Source organism: Xyrauchen texanus, chromosome 1, assembly GCF_025860055.1.
Source record: "Xyrauchen texanus isolate HMW12.3.18 chromosome 1, RBS_HiC_50CHRs, whole genome shotgun sequence".
Classification (NCBI taxonomy): domain Eukaryota; kingdom Metazoa; phylum Chordata; class Actinopteri; order Cypriniformes; family Catostomidae; genus Xyrauchen; species Xyrauchen texanus.
Window position 1 is genome coordinate 43465121 of NC_068276.1, and position 15710 is coordinate 43480830.

Sequence of the window (15710 nt, forward strand, 5' to 3'; positions counted from 1 at the left end):
CATCTGGTTTCTCTGGCTGACTTGCTAGCAAGTTCCCAAAACAGCTCTAAAACCAACAAATGGCTGCTTCGTCTTTTTTCAGCATTTGCAGTTATTTAATCATAATGAAGGAGATGACATTAATATTTTAATAATATCACAAATTATTTTATAATATTTTATGTAATCCAATCTGTTGATATCTGTGACAGAATCCTCATAAGATATATACATCATCGGAAGGTATTTAATCAGAACACGGACAGCAGATGCTTGGCTTGCACTTAAGTATGCAGTCAGAGTCCAAAACACAACCAGACTTTCACAGGGACCCTAGCAAGAGTTTTTATCTGTGTCTCCTGAAACATTTACAGTTCCCCGACAGCACCAGTCCTGGCCAGGCATGATTTGTAGATAATGTGCAGATGTGTTGCTGTGAGACATTTTAATGTGACGGGCAAGATGGTTTTCGGTCCGTCTCTGTGGGTTTATAGAGAAGCTCTGTATCTGTGTCTCAGTTTCCAAGATCTCCCCCATGCTCACAGATGCCCTATCTCTGCCTTTAACAAGCCTGGGGTCATGAAGAAATGACACAGTGCTCCACTTAACCCAAGGTCAGATCCCAGGACACATTCACTGTTCGCTTTCATAAGAGCCTGTCAATAAAAACAGGCACAGATTTACTCTTTCATGTTCAACTAGATTCCAAATTTCACAAGTTTGCTTTATTTTTACCGTTTACCTGCTTACAACTATAGACGGAAAGGTAGCAATCATTCACTTTAGCAATATATAGTGAAGGGGAATTAATTATAGCATGAAGAGTGAATGAGAGTAGCCGATATCGACTGGTCGCTGCTCTGGTCGTGGTGACGGAGTGGAATATATTTTAAGTTAATAATAATTTCCTTTTCTTAATCAAAAGATTACAGGCCTTAGTCTCTGAAGCCCCATCTGCACACCTCTGCATAGCCTGCAGCTTCTCTAAATATGCAAAACGATAGGGCAATATTAGACTTTGAGGTAATGGACTGGGGTTTGCAGGACTTCTCTCTCAACATAATTCCTGCCAGTAGACCCTTTACTCATCGGAAAGCGAGAAATGCAACTCCCTGCTGAAAAGACCAGCTTAAAGTTCTGTTCTGGTCCAGATGATTTTGGTTTGGTGCTGGTCTAACTAGGCCGTCATCAGCAAAAGTTAGCTGGTGAACAGTCTGGTCTCTTGAAAATTACATGACTATAGCAAAAAATATATATATTTCAAATGAAATTAAGGGGATCTTAACACATTTATTGACAGTTCCTTGGTGAAATGTCCACTTTGTGATGCTACAAGTGAGTTAAATGTTCTCCCAAACAGATGAGGTTTTTAAGGTTATGCTGTATCAAGTTTTTCAAGTTTTAAATCAACAACATCTACCTCCATGCCATAATCCTTACACCTAAACCTAGCCAAAAGTGTCATAATTATCAAATGTCATATGAAAAACCTGAGGTTTTTAATGTTAATGCTTTATGAAGTTTTATATTGTCAAAACCTACTTCCCTACTCTTAAAGGGATAGTTCACCCAAAAATGTAATTGCTCTCATCATTTACTCATCCATGTCATCCCAAATGTGTATGACTTTCTTTCTTCTGCAAAACACAAATTATGATTTTTAGATTTTTCAGCTCTGTAGGTCTATACAATGCAAGTGAATGGGCGCCAAAATGTGACACTCAAGAAAGAATTAAGGCATCGTAAAAGTAATCCATAAGACTCTGGTGTTTTCATCCATTTGTTCAGAAGTGATATGATAGATGTGGGTGTGAAACAGATCAATATTTAAGTCCTTTTCTGCTAGAAATTCTTCTCCCTGCTTGGTAGGGGCCGGTATGCATGACAAATGTGAATCACCAAAAACACAAGTAGAAGAATAAGAAAGTGACCTGTTTCTCATGCACACCTTTGAAAACATTGAATTAACCACTGACTTTTTATGGATTACTTTTATGATGACATATGTGATTTTTCGACTTCAAATTTTGGCACTCCTTCACTTACATTGTATGGACCAAAAGAGCTGAGAAATATCTAAAATCTTCATTTGAGTTCTGCAGAAGAAAGAACATCATAAATGACCTGGGATGGAGAAGGGTGTAAATGATGAGAGAATTTTTATTTTTGGGTGAACTATTACTTTAACATTAAACCTAAATTTAACCGATAATGTCAATAAAGTAGATTTGAGATGGAAAATACTGCTGCTAAAGCAACCACGTAATTTTATGGTGTGTCTGTGGGGGTATTTATACTTGGTCACTTCATGCGTTTTTGATGGACCGAATTGCTGTCCAATTGAAAAATCACATTCCATTTATACTTGACCACATCAATGTGTCTCTACCAAACTGACATAAATCCGATCTTCAATTCCTGCACTAGATGCAAATAAAACAGAGTTCTCTTCTGTGATTACGCTAATGCCAAGAAGCGAATTTAAAATATGTAATTTATTATTTGATTCCAAGTGAATTTGCCAAGTGCACACGTGACCACATGTTTGTGCTCTGTGTATCTTTCCTCATCCAGGCCCGTTGTAGGTAAGATATGTCCATGCGTGTCAGCTGCGCTCAATTTCAGCATTTAGTTTCAGTTTTATCTGCGATCTACATCAAATACATGAAGAAAACTTTGATGGTTCTGTCCCTCCTTCAGCGCGTATCCATTTCTTTCTTTGTTAATATTTATTTAGTGATGCGAGCCCTATGCAAATTCTTAATAGCAGCTTTTATACAGTATTTTGCATTTCCCTAATGCTGACATAGCACTGTTTGGACAAAGTAAAGATTAAATATGTGGTTTAAACAGCCAGATGTATTTACACCACCAGAGGTGGTTTCAGTGAACAGATTTATTTCTGTCTCTAATCCATCTTGGAGGGCATATACACTTGATTTTTTCATGATCGGAATATATCTGATCAACAAAAACACATTAAATTGAAATACCCCATGACACTTTTGGCTCATATGTTTGTTATGAACAGATAATCTGATGTTGTTATTGTGATTTGTGTGAATGTGAATGTGAATAAAAGACATTGTTGTTGTAGCACCCCTAGTGTTTATTTCAGAAGCAAACTGCTGCAAAATTTAAAATGAGCCATGTGAAAATAATTTTACAAATATAGCTATAGTAACGTGATCCTATAAGAACAGGTTGTTGGTGACGGTGGTCGTTGAGTACACCAGCACACCATTATTCCTTGTTGTGGACCATCATAAAAAACACAGTCAACAAAAAACATATGCTGGTGACCAGCAAAGTTATTTTGTATTTCTTTAGCAGGACTGATACAGCACTCACATTTTAGCAAGGATGCAAAGCAGCCAGTTTGATGGACAGATTAAGGGAGGCCTGTGGACCTTTGCCATATGTCGAAGTGTGGTTAGCTCACAGATTGTCACGTCCATCTTAGCCTTCCCACCTCATCAGCCTGGAGGCTTGAGCATGAGGTTTATTATGTGTGAACAGTGTGGTTGGGGTGGCGCGTGTCCCGGGAGCTTGGTTGTCTCCTGTGCTCTGAGAAAGGACCTGTGTAACAATGACAGTCTTAAAATGTTTGTGGTGGCACAGGGCACATCATTCAGAGCAGTCATTGTTAAAAGACACCTGCTCTCCCATCTGATCTGCCTCACTGTCGTGTCTTCAAAGCCATAATTCATTTCTGCCCTTAACAATATAGAGGACGCAAGGAATTTGATGAGACACCCAAACTGCTGAATGCATATGTGAGATACAGTATACAACATTTAAGAACTTATTTTTTGATGCATTAATGAACATTCTTAAACTCATAAGCCTGACATGTGCATAATAATAATGTGACGTAATGTTTACCAGTAGTCGTAAATGATTTGCTATAGATGCAGGTAGGTAGACACTAACTCTATTAGGATTACCACCTACTGACTGCATGTTCATTCATTTGATCGACCAAAATCTAATTTCAAATAAAATGAATATTGAACAAAATTTGTGTGAGGGTGAACATTGAAGTATCTAAATGTCCCTGAAGTTGTTATGGTTGCCATGCACCTCACACACATTTCATACAAATCCCCACTCATGCTTGTTCACTTTTTCACATTTGCAGTAAATATATAGGACCTACAAACTTGTGCAGTCCTGCAACAAAAAAAAAAGAAAAGAAAAGAAAGAAAGAATGAAAGAGAGACATTGAAAAAAGCAAATGCCTCCAGCAAAGAAATTAAACAACTCAGGCCACATGGACATAAATAGTTTAATCTTTGCTTCATAAATCAGGTGGTGAGCGTTTATTTGGCCTAAGCAAGGCCTTCAGGTTCACACTTGGCCCTGTGTAAACATGTTTTCTAGTTTCACCCCGAGTGATTCATCCAAAGAGCTGTAATCAAAAACAATAACCACTGGAAAGCATAAACGTTTCAGAACGTCGCTGAGAAGTATGAAATAATAATCTGTGTGTGGCCTGGCGAATGCTGAGAATGCAAACATTTCACAATAAAGTTGTTTAAATAGAGACCTTGGCATCGATGACTAAGAGATAGGACATGCTGCGTTACTTACACACGCTCATAAAAATAAACCACCGGTTTAAAATATGACTCTCCATTCTACGGGATTTCTACAATTAAAGGCAGTGAGGTGTGTTGCTCAGATGTGAGGAAAGGGTGTATTGTTTAGAGTCAAAATACAACAAGCTGAGAAAGAGATAAAAGAGAGAGAGAGAGAGAGAAAAATTGAAGAAATTAAATAGCTGAACAATCAACAAAAGAACACTGTGTTTACTCTGAACTTAAAGACTTTTGAATTCTTCCCCGCCATTGTGTGGCATTAGGATGAGAAAACAGGCTGGCTAAGTGCAAGTTTATTATTCTTAAACCATGCGAAAAGTAATATGCTTTAAGGACCAAGCAGATGTATTGGTAAAGCTAGAGAGCCCACACATAAAGTTTGAAGTTAGTGAAGATTCGTTGGGGGATGGCGAGAAATTGATTATTTTTCCTTGAGCATGGACTTAAGTTTTAAGTTCACTGCCGGGTGGCCCATTCCTATTAGCCATGTTAACTTAAAAATAGAGTATAGGGAGGAGGGAGACTGAGTTGGTCAGTGGGGGTTACAATTATATATATATATATGTTATAATTTATCCTTTGTTTCCCCCATTATCATAACTAATAACCTATTCTGTTATATTTCATCATGGTAATACACTTGTTTATTTATTTATTTTCAGACATAGTCTGTGATAAGTAGTGGTGGCGTAGTGGGCTAAAACACATAACTGTTAATCAGAAGCTTGCTGGTTCGATCCCCACAGCCACCACCATTGTGTCCTTGAGCAAGACACTTAACTTCAGGTTGCTCCGGGGGGATTGTCCCTGTAATAAGTGAGTCGCTTTGGATAAAAGCATCTGCCAAATGCATAAATGTGATAACCCCATGGTTATGACGTGTCATAGTAAAACCATGGTATTTTTGGAAGTACCTTGGAGTACCATGAGAGTATCATGAAATATGAACATGATCAATCATTCAGTACCATGGCATTACCCTGGTAATGTGGTGCACGGTGCAAAGGCACGATGAGAAAGTGCGAGGCAATTGGCTGTGTTCCGCGAATGCTGCAGGGTCCTTGAATAACATACAACATGCGAAGGCCAGCCGGTGGAGTTTCTGGTGCCCCCCTAGGGTATGATGGTGCCCCCCTAGGGAAATGGAGCCCTACGCAGACTGTGTAATATGTATATAGGGAGCTGTGGTACTGTGGTAGCCTAATGGTATTTTTCTGACTGTGATTAGTCTTATGGCTTATTAGTGTCAGCAACACCAAATGGATGAACTAACAGCTACTTCAGTTTATGTCAATATTCAATAAAAGACAAATTTAATTTATTATACTGGAAGCGATGCGACCACTCCCATTATAATTAAGAAATCTGTCTACAATAGTGTTACACAATGTCAGAAATGTGGTAGCAGTGGAGTTTTATTGTTTTTATGAACTTACAAAACTTACAAAACAATACATGGAGTGGACTTTTTATCTGACCTTTTATCTCACTTTGATGTACCAGGGTGAATACAAAACTGCATTTTTTTGCTTCCTTGAAGGACACTGCTGTGGGAGGGATGCCACTCGAAAGCTTGTTCAAAATGAAAGTGAGAATGAATGTTTTCTCGGAGGGCCCTTCCACAAGACTGTTAGTGAAGGGTACATTCATACAGTAATGCCATGTTTCCTTCAGAGTACCCACTTCATAGGGAGGATCACTTGCGATTTGAATCCCCCCCCCCCCCAATCTGCTGTAGCGTGCACTCTTAAAGGCATCTCCGCTTAATTTTCGCCCGTGATTTACAATGAAATCTCATAATAACACATTAATACTGTTATTGGGAGATTATGACTAGATTTAAAATTTGTTTTATTTAACTATTTTAATTTCATTATTAAAAATTCTCCCCTTTTTCTAGAAAACCAATAGGGCACCTTTAGATTTGTGAACGAAAGGGACACGAGCTTGCGCCCCTGCTACCCCTGTTCTGTGCACGTCAGTGCTTTTGTGTCCTTCTTTACTATTGAAGTCCAATAATTCCAGGTAATGACATGTTAGTGATGTCATTTTTCACATGTTTAGCATTCTTGGCACTTCTCAATGGCTGAGCCCAACAAGTTTTTCTGGGCCATACGACTAACACACTTTCCCACCTTAGACGCCTGACTATAGAACAAGGAATCTGGTCACAGAAGCGAGTGCTACAGCTAATCATGTTACACTGTTTTTGTTTACCTTTTGATTTAGTTTACCCCTGCAAATGTAGGGGAAGAGCAGAGTCAAGGGAACCAAGATAGCTCTAAATTCTGAGAAGAGGCATGCTGCTATGAATAAATGTTTGTATACATTTTTTTGTGTATCTTGGTGTGTGCACATGGCGAATGGACTGAATTTAAAGACATCTGGATGCGATGAAATAAAATTTGTTTAAACAAAATGAAGCCCCTCTCTTTCCACCTGGAAAGCCACCCAGAGCGCACGCTGCTCATTACTACATACTTGTGTAGTGATTTTAATAGGACTAAATTGACATATTTCCGTACAGCACCATTAAGGCTTTTGAAAGTGTGTGATGACTTTCACAGCTCTCAGTGAACGATTATGAATACCATGACTTCATACACATGACGGAATTGAAGGAAAAAGTGATGCATTGGAGAAAAAAATAAAAACAGATGCTATGATTTTTAATTATAATATAAAATGTTTATTAATAATAATGATAATAGCAATGATAATGATACTAAGAATTAATAATAATAATAATTAGGGCTGTCAATCGATAACATTTTTAATCGAATTAATTACATGGTGTCCCGATTAATTAATCGATTAATCGCATATACAAATATTTGCTGAGAAAGCCCCTCATATAACAATAACTCAATATATATTGATTATACATATTTATATCAATATATAATTATACATAGTTATCTTTAAAATATATATATATATATATATATATATATATATATATATATATATATATATATATATATATAATATTCAGATAAATAAAATGCATTACATTCTTAATCATTGATAAGACCATACAAATGCGGCTTTAGAAAACAATGTATTGTTTACTACCATATTATTGATCTTAAGTCAATCATTGGCATACAGTTCACAGCAATCCATTTTACAAGTGAATTTGCCAATCAGTTGGAGATTTATTATGAGAGCTTGTTTAAGGGCCCGTCAATTTACACCTATATCAGACGTCTCGGGTGTGTTGCGTCATAAATATTAAATGTTTAGGTCACTGTGTCAAGTTAAATATAGTTTAATACTCAATCTTTAAACACATCTTGAGATCCCTTAGATCGCATTTGCACTCCTTCGAGTGTTTTGAACGCAAGAACATAACGCATGTTTGTGTTGTTGTGCCTACTGAAGTGTTTTCTTCACTTTATAAACTGTGCATCGCTCATACAGCTGAAATTTAACTTACTGCCCTCTGGAGTAAACAGGTGGTACTACAAGCTTGCATTACTCAGGAATCTTCCTTATTATGGTCCGTGGGCATGCGATTAATTGCGTTTTTTGTAAAATTAATCGCACTGAATTAACACGTTAAATCGACAGCCCTAATAATAATGCAATAGTTTTAAATAATCTATTATTATTGTTATTATTAATAATATTATTCTGTATAAATATCCTTAATAATAATAATAGAGTGGAAATTGATACCATTTTTCACTGCATTGAGGAAAAACTTAAAACAGATACTAGAATTGGTTATAATAATAATTCATTCATTTATTAAATTGTTATTATTATGTACTTATTTATGTTAATTATGTATTTTGTTATGTATGTTACTTATTACAAAGAAGTATAATGTAGCTATGTTTTGTAATCTTGAAGTTCAAACAGATTCCTTTCAAAGATAGCGTCTGCATTTTCAAATATTTGCAATTTTGGAGATGTGCTGTTTATAAACGCAAAGTTATATAATATGCTCTGTTCATTGTTAAAAGGAAGAAAGTAAGATTAAATCACACTTCTATTTACTGCTACATTAATGTTGCGTTTCAATTTTCACACTCATTCGTGGTCTTAATGGCATGTCTGTAAAAATAACTGTGGCAGCTAGACATGGTAAATTATAAAGCATCTGTGATCTATGGCATATTAATCAGCATGTTTAATGAGTGACTGCTGATGAAGGGTTGGACACTAAGAAAGAGTGTGAGAGAAGAGGAAAGTACATGCATCCACGAGACACCTATGGATTTATCAGCCTCTTAAATCTATTTCAACAAATATTCCAGGACTCTTGGATGGCGGTGGAGGAACATGACTTGAACAATAAGCATCATGGAAGCTAATCAGATTTCTAAGAGGAATTGATTGTTGGTATTTCTGAAAGAGCAGGAGAAGGCTTGACAATAAGCTGAAATGTAAGTTTTGAAATGTAAGTAATTTTTATGCTAATCTGTCAGCATCTCAATGTGATGCAATTTCACTTCCTGCTCTGCAGATATGAAATTGTCCCGCTCACAGAGAAAATGTCAGCTTGCCAGACCCTGAAAGCTTGTAATATATTAGGTATGTTTCTATTAGTATATGTCACACTTGTTAGCCAGCCTCTCTCTCTCTCTCTCTCTCTCTCTCTCTCTCTCTCTCTCTCATACACACTTGTTCACTTGCATACTCCCATATTCACACATACACCCAGACTAGCCTGCTCTATGTGTGTACTGCTCTGCCTGCGGCCTTAAAGAGCGTCTCAGCTCAGTGGCTGTAGCACCAGGGCATTAATGTATTATCATATATCGGGTGGTCTTTGCCCTGTGGACAAAAGGCTGTTTAATACAATTTAATGACATTCCCAAGCAGGAGGGAGAAAGGGGGAAAGAGAGGGCAAAACCTAGATTAAATTTGCATTCGTGGTTCTTATAGTTCACCCATGCAAAACTCAGCAACAGAAGAGCTATGATTCCACCCCCAGCAACCCCCTCCATCATGTCTCCGTCCTATATTTTGTTGTATTTTGAAGAAAAACTAAATGTAACGATGGAAGGTGTTGAATGATTAACACACTGTACATCCCAGACTTTAAACTTACCTACTTCTAGGCATAGATGCAGCATCTGCTAGTTTTTTATTCGGCCCCCAAACAGTGTCCGATTTGTAATTGAGTAAATCTATTGTTTTGGTTCATTTTAATAAATTGGTCTAACTGGTTAGATTCACTATGATTCATTCACATTTTTTGAAGGGTTTCACACAGAGAACAAAAAATTTTTTGATGTAAATAAAAACAACGGCTTTGTTTACATGCACCCTCATTATGTGGTTGCAATGCAATTAAGGAAATACTCAGATTAAATGTTGCTCATGTAAACAGAATACTGTGATTATTTTATTGCAATTATGCTAATAATCAGAGTAATGATAATTACAGTAAGATATGTGGTGTACTTCTATTTATTCTCTTTATACATGCATGCAAATGCTTTAATCACATTTCTTCCACCCTGACCAAAGTGCTTCTGCACCAGTGCTGCAGACTGATAATGTTCCACTCATGCACAGGTTTGAAAACATTGTGAAACCAAACAACTTTCTTCTCGACTTCACGTGAAATGGCAGTTTCTTGCACTGTTTTCCAACAGTGGTGCTTCCCTGCTGCAGAATCTACAGACCCACTGCAGAAGAAAACATATTTCCCAAGTTGTGCATGTTCATTCGCAGTCTGAATTGAATGTTGGCTTGATAAAAAGACAATATACAACATAATAATGACAAGGAAAAACATATTTCAACTGAGATTGTCCAGCGTGTGCATTCCGATTCAGAAATAGATTACTCTTATGAACCAAATCTTTTAAGTGAATCAAAACACACAGTGCATCCAGTGTAGTCGAAAATAACTCTCATGAACTGGTTCTTGAATAAGTCGTTCAAAAAGACTCACAGACTGACTGACTAATTTTCCTTATGCCAAACTGTAATTCAAGATATATATTTGCTTCAAGTTGCTTTATGTAATAAATATTCATTTATAGGTCATTAGGTCATTATGTGCAGCTTGTGAACGACTTTGTTCTGCAGGTAAAGGCATTTTCAAACCTTAATGGGGTTTTATAAACACGGTTCGGAAGGAACAAGCTAATTTAATCCGACCAATCACATCGCTAGAGTAAACATAAATACAGCCGCTTAACTCAGCATGGTGTTGTGTCTTCCGGCATCCCTCCACCTCCCCTTTCTCCCTCTATATATTTATTAATAACCATATTTAAGTCTACAGGGTATTCGTGTTCAGGACAAGCCTCGAGCTCATCGCCCAGGACAGTGAGCCACAAACATTTTACACTATCCTCTAAGCAGGATTTCATTAACTTGCAAACTACTGAAATGGTATTAAAAGAGTTCACAAAATCAGTAATGTACCATGCCATAACCCTGGCTTGACATTACATGTACTGTAGTCCGATAGGACTATGTGATTTTTTTAAGGAACTTCTAGTTCCTTGTAAATACTATTGTACATGGAAATGATAATAGTGTGCAGTATAGTGTATATCAATTAAGTATTTAGAAATCTCTTTGGCCTCCACTATCTACTGGCAAGGCCCTCTACTGTAATGCCCGAGTTTCTTTGTCTTCATCTGTCTCTGCCTCACTTTACACATCTTTATCTCTCTGTCCAATCCCTCTCTCTCTCCTTCTCTGAAGCACGCACCCTCCTCTCTCTCCCTCATTTCCTCTGTGTATCACTCCTGTTTGTGTTGTGTAAGGAAGCCAGTGCCGGGCAGCCAGTGTTACTGCATGCTCGGTGAACACTCAGCATACTCTGTGTAGTACGTTTGGATGCAATTCACATATAGGTCAATTAAATGCGCCAACATCTGCTCTCTTCTAACCATTTGCATACAGTATTCATATGTTAATGATGTCCCTTGTTTTGTGTGTGTGTGTGTGTTTTCACTTCCTCTCCTCCTCCCTGTCTCTTTGTAAAAAAAATGAAAAAAATCAAGAAATACAAATTTTTTGGATTCAAACTGCTTCGTGTGGCGACTCCAAACCGGATAGTGCCGTCCTATTTTTATTTCCTCACTGAAAGCAAGAAACTCCTTTACTGCAGCCGAGCAGCAGGCTTGTTCAGCTGCCATTGGCCCTGATTTGAACAAGAATCCTTATACTGTAGCTGCAAAGGAAGTCCTTGCCTTTGGAAAGCAGCTTAACGCCTTATAAATCAGTGATGAGGCAGATGGACCAGCGATAATCTATTTAGAATGCCTCACAGCAAATATTGTTGTACAGATGATTAGAGATTGAGTTATTTTAACTCGCCCTTCTCCACCCTCTTCGCAAATCTTCTGTTTCTCTGAATTATTTAAACTGGAGACTTTCTTTCCCCCTTCTTTTCCTCCCTAAATATGTTGGTGAATTGAAATCACATGCGGCTGCGCACACATAAACACACGAACAGGGACATGAAGTGGTGAAATGTACACGTTTTACGGTGCTATTTTCTTGGCAGGCTTCAGTAGCATGCCGTTGAACAAAAAGAGCAGGGAGATGGGCCCAAGCCAATAGGCTAATGAAAAAACACACACTTCTTAACCCAATATTAGTAAAGGTAACGTGGTGAGAGCATACCTGTACGTAAGGGCTAAAACCACATCAAAGGCCCCCCCGTCCGCTTTTACAGTCGATAGGTCTCGATTTAGCACAAGGCCACGGAAGACAGGCCAGAGGATGGATGGATAGAGAGCGAGGGAGGGTGGAGTGTGAAAATGAAGTGGAGGTTGTCAGCTGCTTGGTATCCTGATAAATATAAGTCCTTATTGATCGGCTGAAAATGAAAGATCCCAGAGTGGCGTGCAGTATTTAGCTTCTTGTCTGCTGAGCGCGTCAGTGGTGGCCTTGCCTCACAGGGATAGATTTTCAGCAGCACTCTGAGCCATGGCTTTGATTTCATCTTTAACCTATTTCGGCTGCTTTTCCTTGACCTCTGCACCACTGCTGTGATTCAGTGAATTTGTTACATTTGCCCTGACATCCTCTCTCTCTCTCCCCCTCTCTCTCACTCTCTCTCTCTCTCTCTCTCTCTCTCTCTCTCTCTCTTGCTGACAGAGTAAAGACTCATCACTGCTGTCATCGTTTGTTGCTGTACAGACTCAGTGGCGGGGTGAGTCACGTTCTCTTCAACCTGACGGGACCCGGACCAGTATGCTTTTAGAGTGATCAGGTAAGCAAGCATTCACTTCACTCCTCCTAAATCAGGCTAAATAAATCCTCCCTGCTCCTCCTAAAACAAAATGTTCAATATGTGTAACATGTATGTACAAACACAGCAGCAAGCTCACCAGCTTACTGATCCCAGATCTGCATACTTGAGCGGTCATTAGGTAAGACATGAAACGTGCTCACTTACCTGCTGGTCTCAAATCATCAAATCAGTGTCAGGATGAGATTAACTGATCCCAAAGACCCCTAAAAGACTGTCCAAGTAGAACAGTTATAATCTTCTCTGATGTGTCTTAAAACTTAACACATAAATTACATTTAAAAGCCCAATTTAGAGCAATGGCTTCTCCAATTTGCTTTTCTGTCTAGTTCAAGCATTTTCAGGGACACGTTTCATTTGTGACCATTGTGAATTTGCTCTTTTTGTGTATAACATCTCAATACATCTAAAAGATACTGTGTATTAAATTATTCTTCATTGCATTTTATTTCACTTCCATTTTTGGAATCCTTAAAATATTCAAAGCAGGGTGATCTGTTAAACAAAAATCAAGAAGGAAAAGAGGCAATGATGATATAATTTTTTTTCACATATTTTAGAGGTAAAAAAAGCAGCCCATAAATAAAAAGTCTTCTCCTCCTCTCTCTTGAACAATGATCCAGCACACTTTTAGATAGATTATAAATCCCCCTATGAGAGAGCCTGCAACAGCTGTTGGCAGTCATACTAGAAATGAGAATAGCAGCATAGGATGAAGGAACATAAAAAATTAATATGCTATTTAGCCTAGGTGTATTTTAGGTGTTTGACATTTTCATGTCCGGGATGGACTAAATTTATTCATAGTACAGAAAATAAAGATTTTTTTTTTTTTTTTTACGGTCACACTTTCATTCAGTAATGATAGGTGTTAAGACATTGTCTATGGTGGAGACTAGAGCCCATTATGGGTGAGGTAATAATTAGCACATGGCACAAAGGAAACCGTTTGCCTCTTAAGCCTTGGCTTAATGCTTTTTTTGTTGCTTTGTTTTGGTATTTTTATTTCCAATTATTGAGTTTTCTTTTCCCCCTTCTATTTGTGTTTTGCTGAATGGTTAAAGGAACGGTGTGTGTGTATGTGTGTAGACGAGACAGTGAGAGTGGAAATCCCAGCTTCAGTAGTGATTAATTACTAATACTCCCTCAGAACATCTCTCTATCCCTGACTATCTAATCACACTGAAATCTAAGACATGTCCTGAGAGGAGAAGAGATGATAGGACTGCATAGACCCTTTCTTTCTTTTTTCATTGTAACTTTATCAATCTTACAATCTCTCTCTCTCTCTCTCTCTCTCTCTCTCTCTCTCTCTCTCTCTCACTCCTTTTCTCAACTGTTCTTTCTCTAAATGCCACAACAGTTTCCTCTGTCCTCTGCTATATCTCTATCAGTCCATGTCTGTCTCTCTCCCTCTTTCACCCTTTTTTGTAACATACTTCACTTCTTCTCCCTTTCTCAGGTGATATATATATATATATATATATATATATATATATATATATATATATATATATATATACTGAATATACTGTATCTATTCTCCCTGAGGAAATATTTAGCAATAGCATGTTTAACACCACAACCCTCCAGTCACAGCTCCCTAAAATCATGTTTAAAAAATACAGACGGCTGACATATCTCTGCATCTATTCTGTGTTTCTATGTCTGATGGAAACAGAGCTTTTATTTAACAGTCATAGCTATTACAGGATCACAAAAAAAAATAAAAAAATAAAAAATTCTCAAGGCAGGGCTAATTTCATAGATATCTCTCACAACAAATAAAAATGAAAATCAAAGTGTTGCCGTCATTTAAAGAAAGAGAGAGTTTTCAAATGACACTCTTCATTTGTTATTTTTCCTGCTGGTGAAGTATTTGCATAGCTGAAGTTAGCAGTCTCTCTTGACAAGCTGGTGAGAACAAACAAAAACATTGTCTCTAGAGACTCTCTCCGCCACAAAGGGTGATGTAAGCTTACATATATTAACAGCACATTGTACAACCACTAACTTTCAGAGGGAACTGTCTATCTAAATCCTCAATGTTTCATCTGAGTGTTTGTCAGCCTTTTGTCATCATTGTCAGTCATTACAGATTTCCATTAAAGTGGCCATTTTTTATGTGCTCCATGTTTTTATTTGTTTCGTTGCTTTGTTTGGAAGGGCTGGAACCACCATAGTCATTAAGGTCTCCCCCAATATCCAGATATGTGTTTTTCAATGCTTAATTGCATCTTGTATTTACAAACAATGGAAGTGAATGGTGACGAGAGAGCAGTAAAGAGAGATGAAAGTCTTATGGTTTTACAACAACATGTGGGAGAGTAAATGATTAGGGAACTTTCTTTTTTGGAGTGTACTGTCCCTTTAAGGGGCAATTTGTACCCCTTGTAATGAATGTTACGGGGCATTATTACATCACAGATGTAGTCCTAGGCCCCTTTGGGTTCGGCGTGTGTGTGTGTGTGTGTGTGTGTGTGTGTGTGTGTGTGTGTGTGTGTGTGTGTGATTCTCACAGGAAGGTTGGAGTGTCAAAGTGGATGTGCCTTTGAGGCCATAGCAGAGCAGATTAGCGTCTTTTCTTATCATTCAAATCAAGCCTCCACTCCCTTTGAAAAACATATTGTACAGATACCCTCCCTCTCCCCCGTCGCCCCTGACAGCAATCTGCGGCCATGATGGCTGCCTCCGAGGAGCTTCTCTGAGCTGGTGGCAGAGAGATTGAGGGAAACTAAAAATAAATAAATAAGACAGAACAAGAGAGAGTGAGAGAGATTGTCAGGACATAGCAGAAGGAGGGGCTGTCTGTCCCAAAGCCTCTCCCATATCATCAGAGTGTGATCACAGCTGGGTAATTGATATATGGCTGTGGCTGTCTCTTCTCCTCACCC

General features: G+C 38.0%; 1 protein-coding gene across 5 annotated transcripts in view; it reads left to right on the forward strand.

The window, feature by feature from the left end:
• The window catches only part of LOC127651699 (zinc finger protein 536-like), a 217589-nt gene that overhangs the window by 64559 nt on the left and 137320 nt on the right, over positions 1-15710 (forward strand). For all 5 annotated transcript variants that reach the window (XM_052137659.1, XM_052137688.1, XM_052137679.1 and 2 more), the window contains one exon: positions 12663-12777. The gene's annotated coding sequence lies outside the window, so the exon portion shown is untranslated. The remainder of the gene's footprint in view (positions 1-12662; positions 12778-15710) is intronic.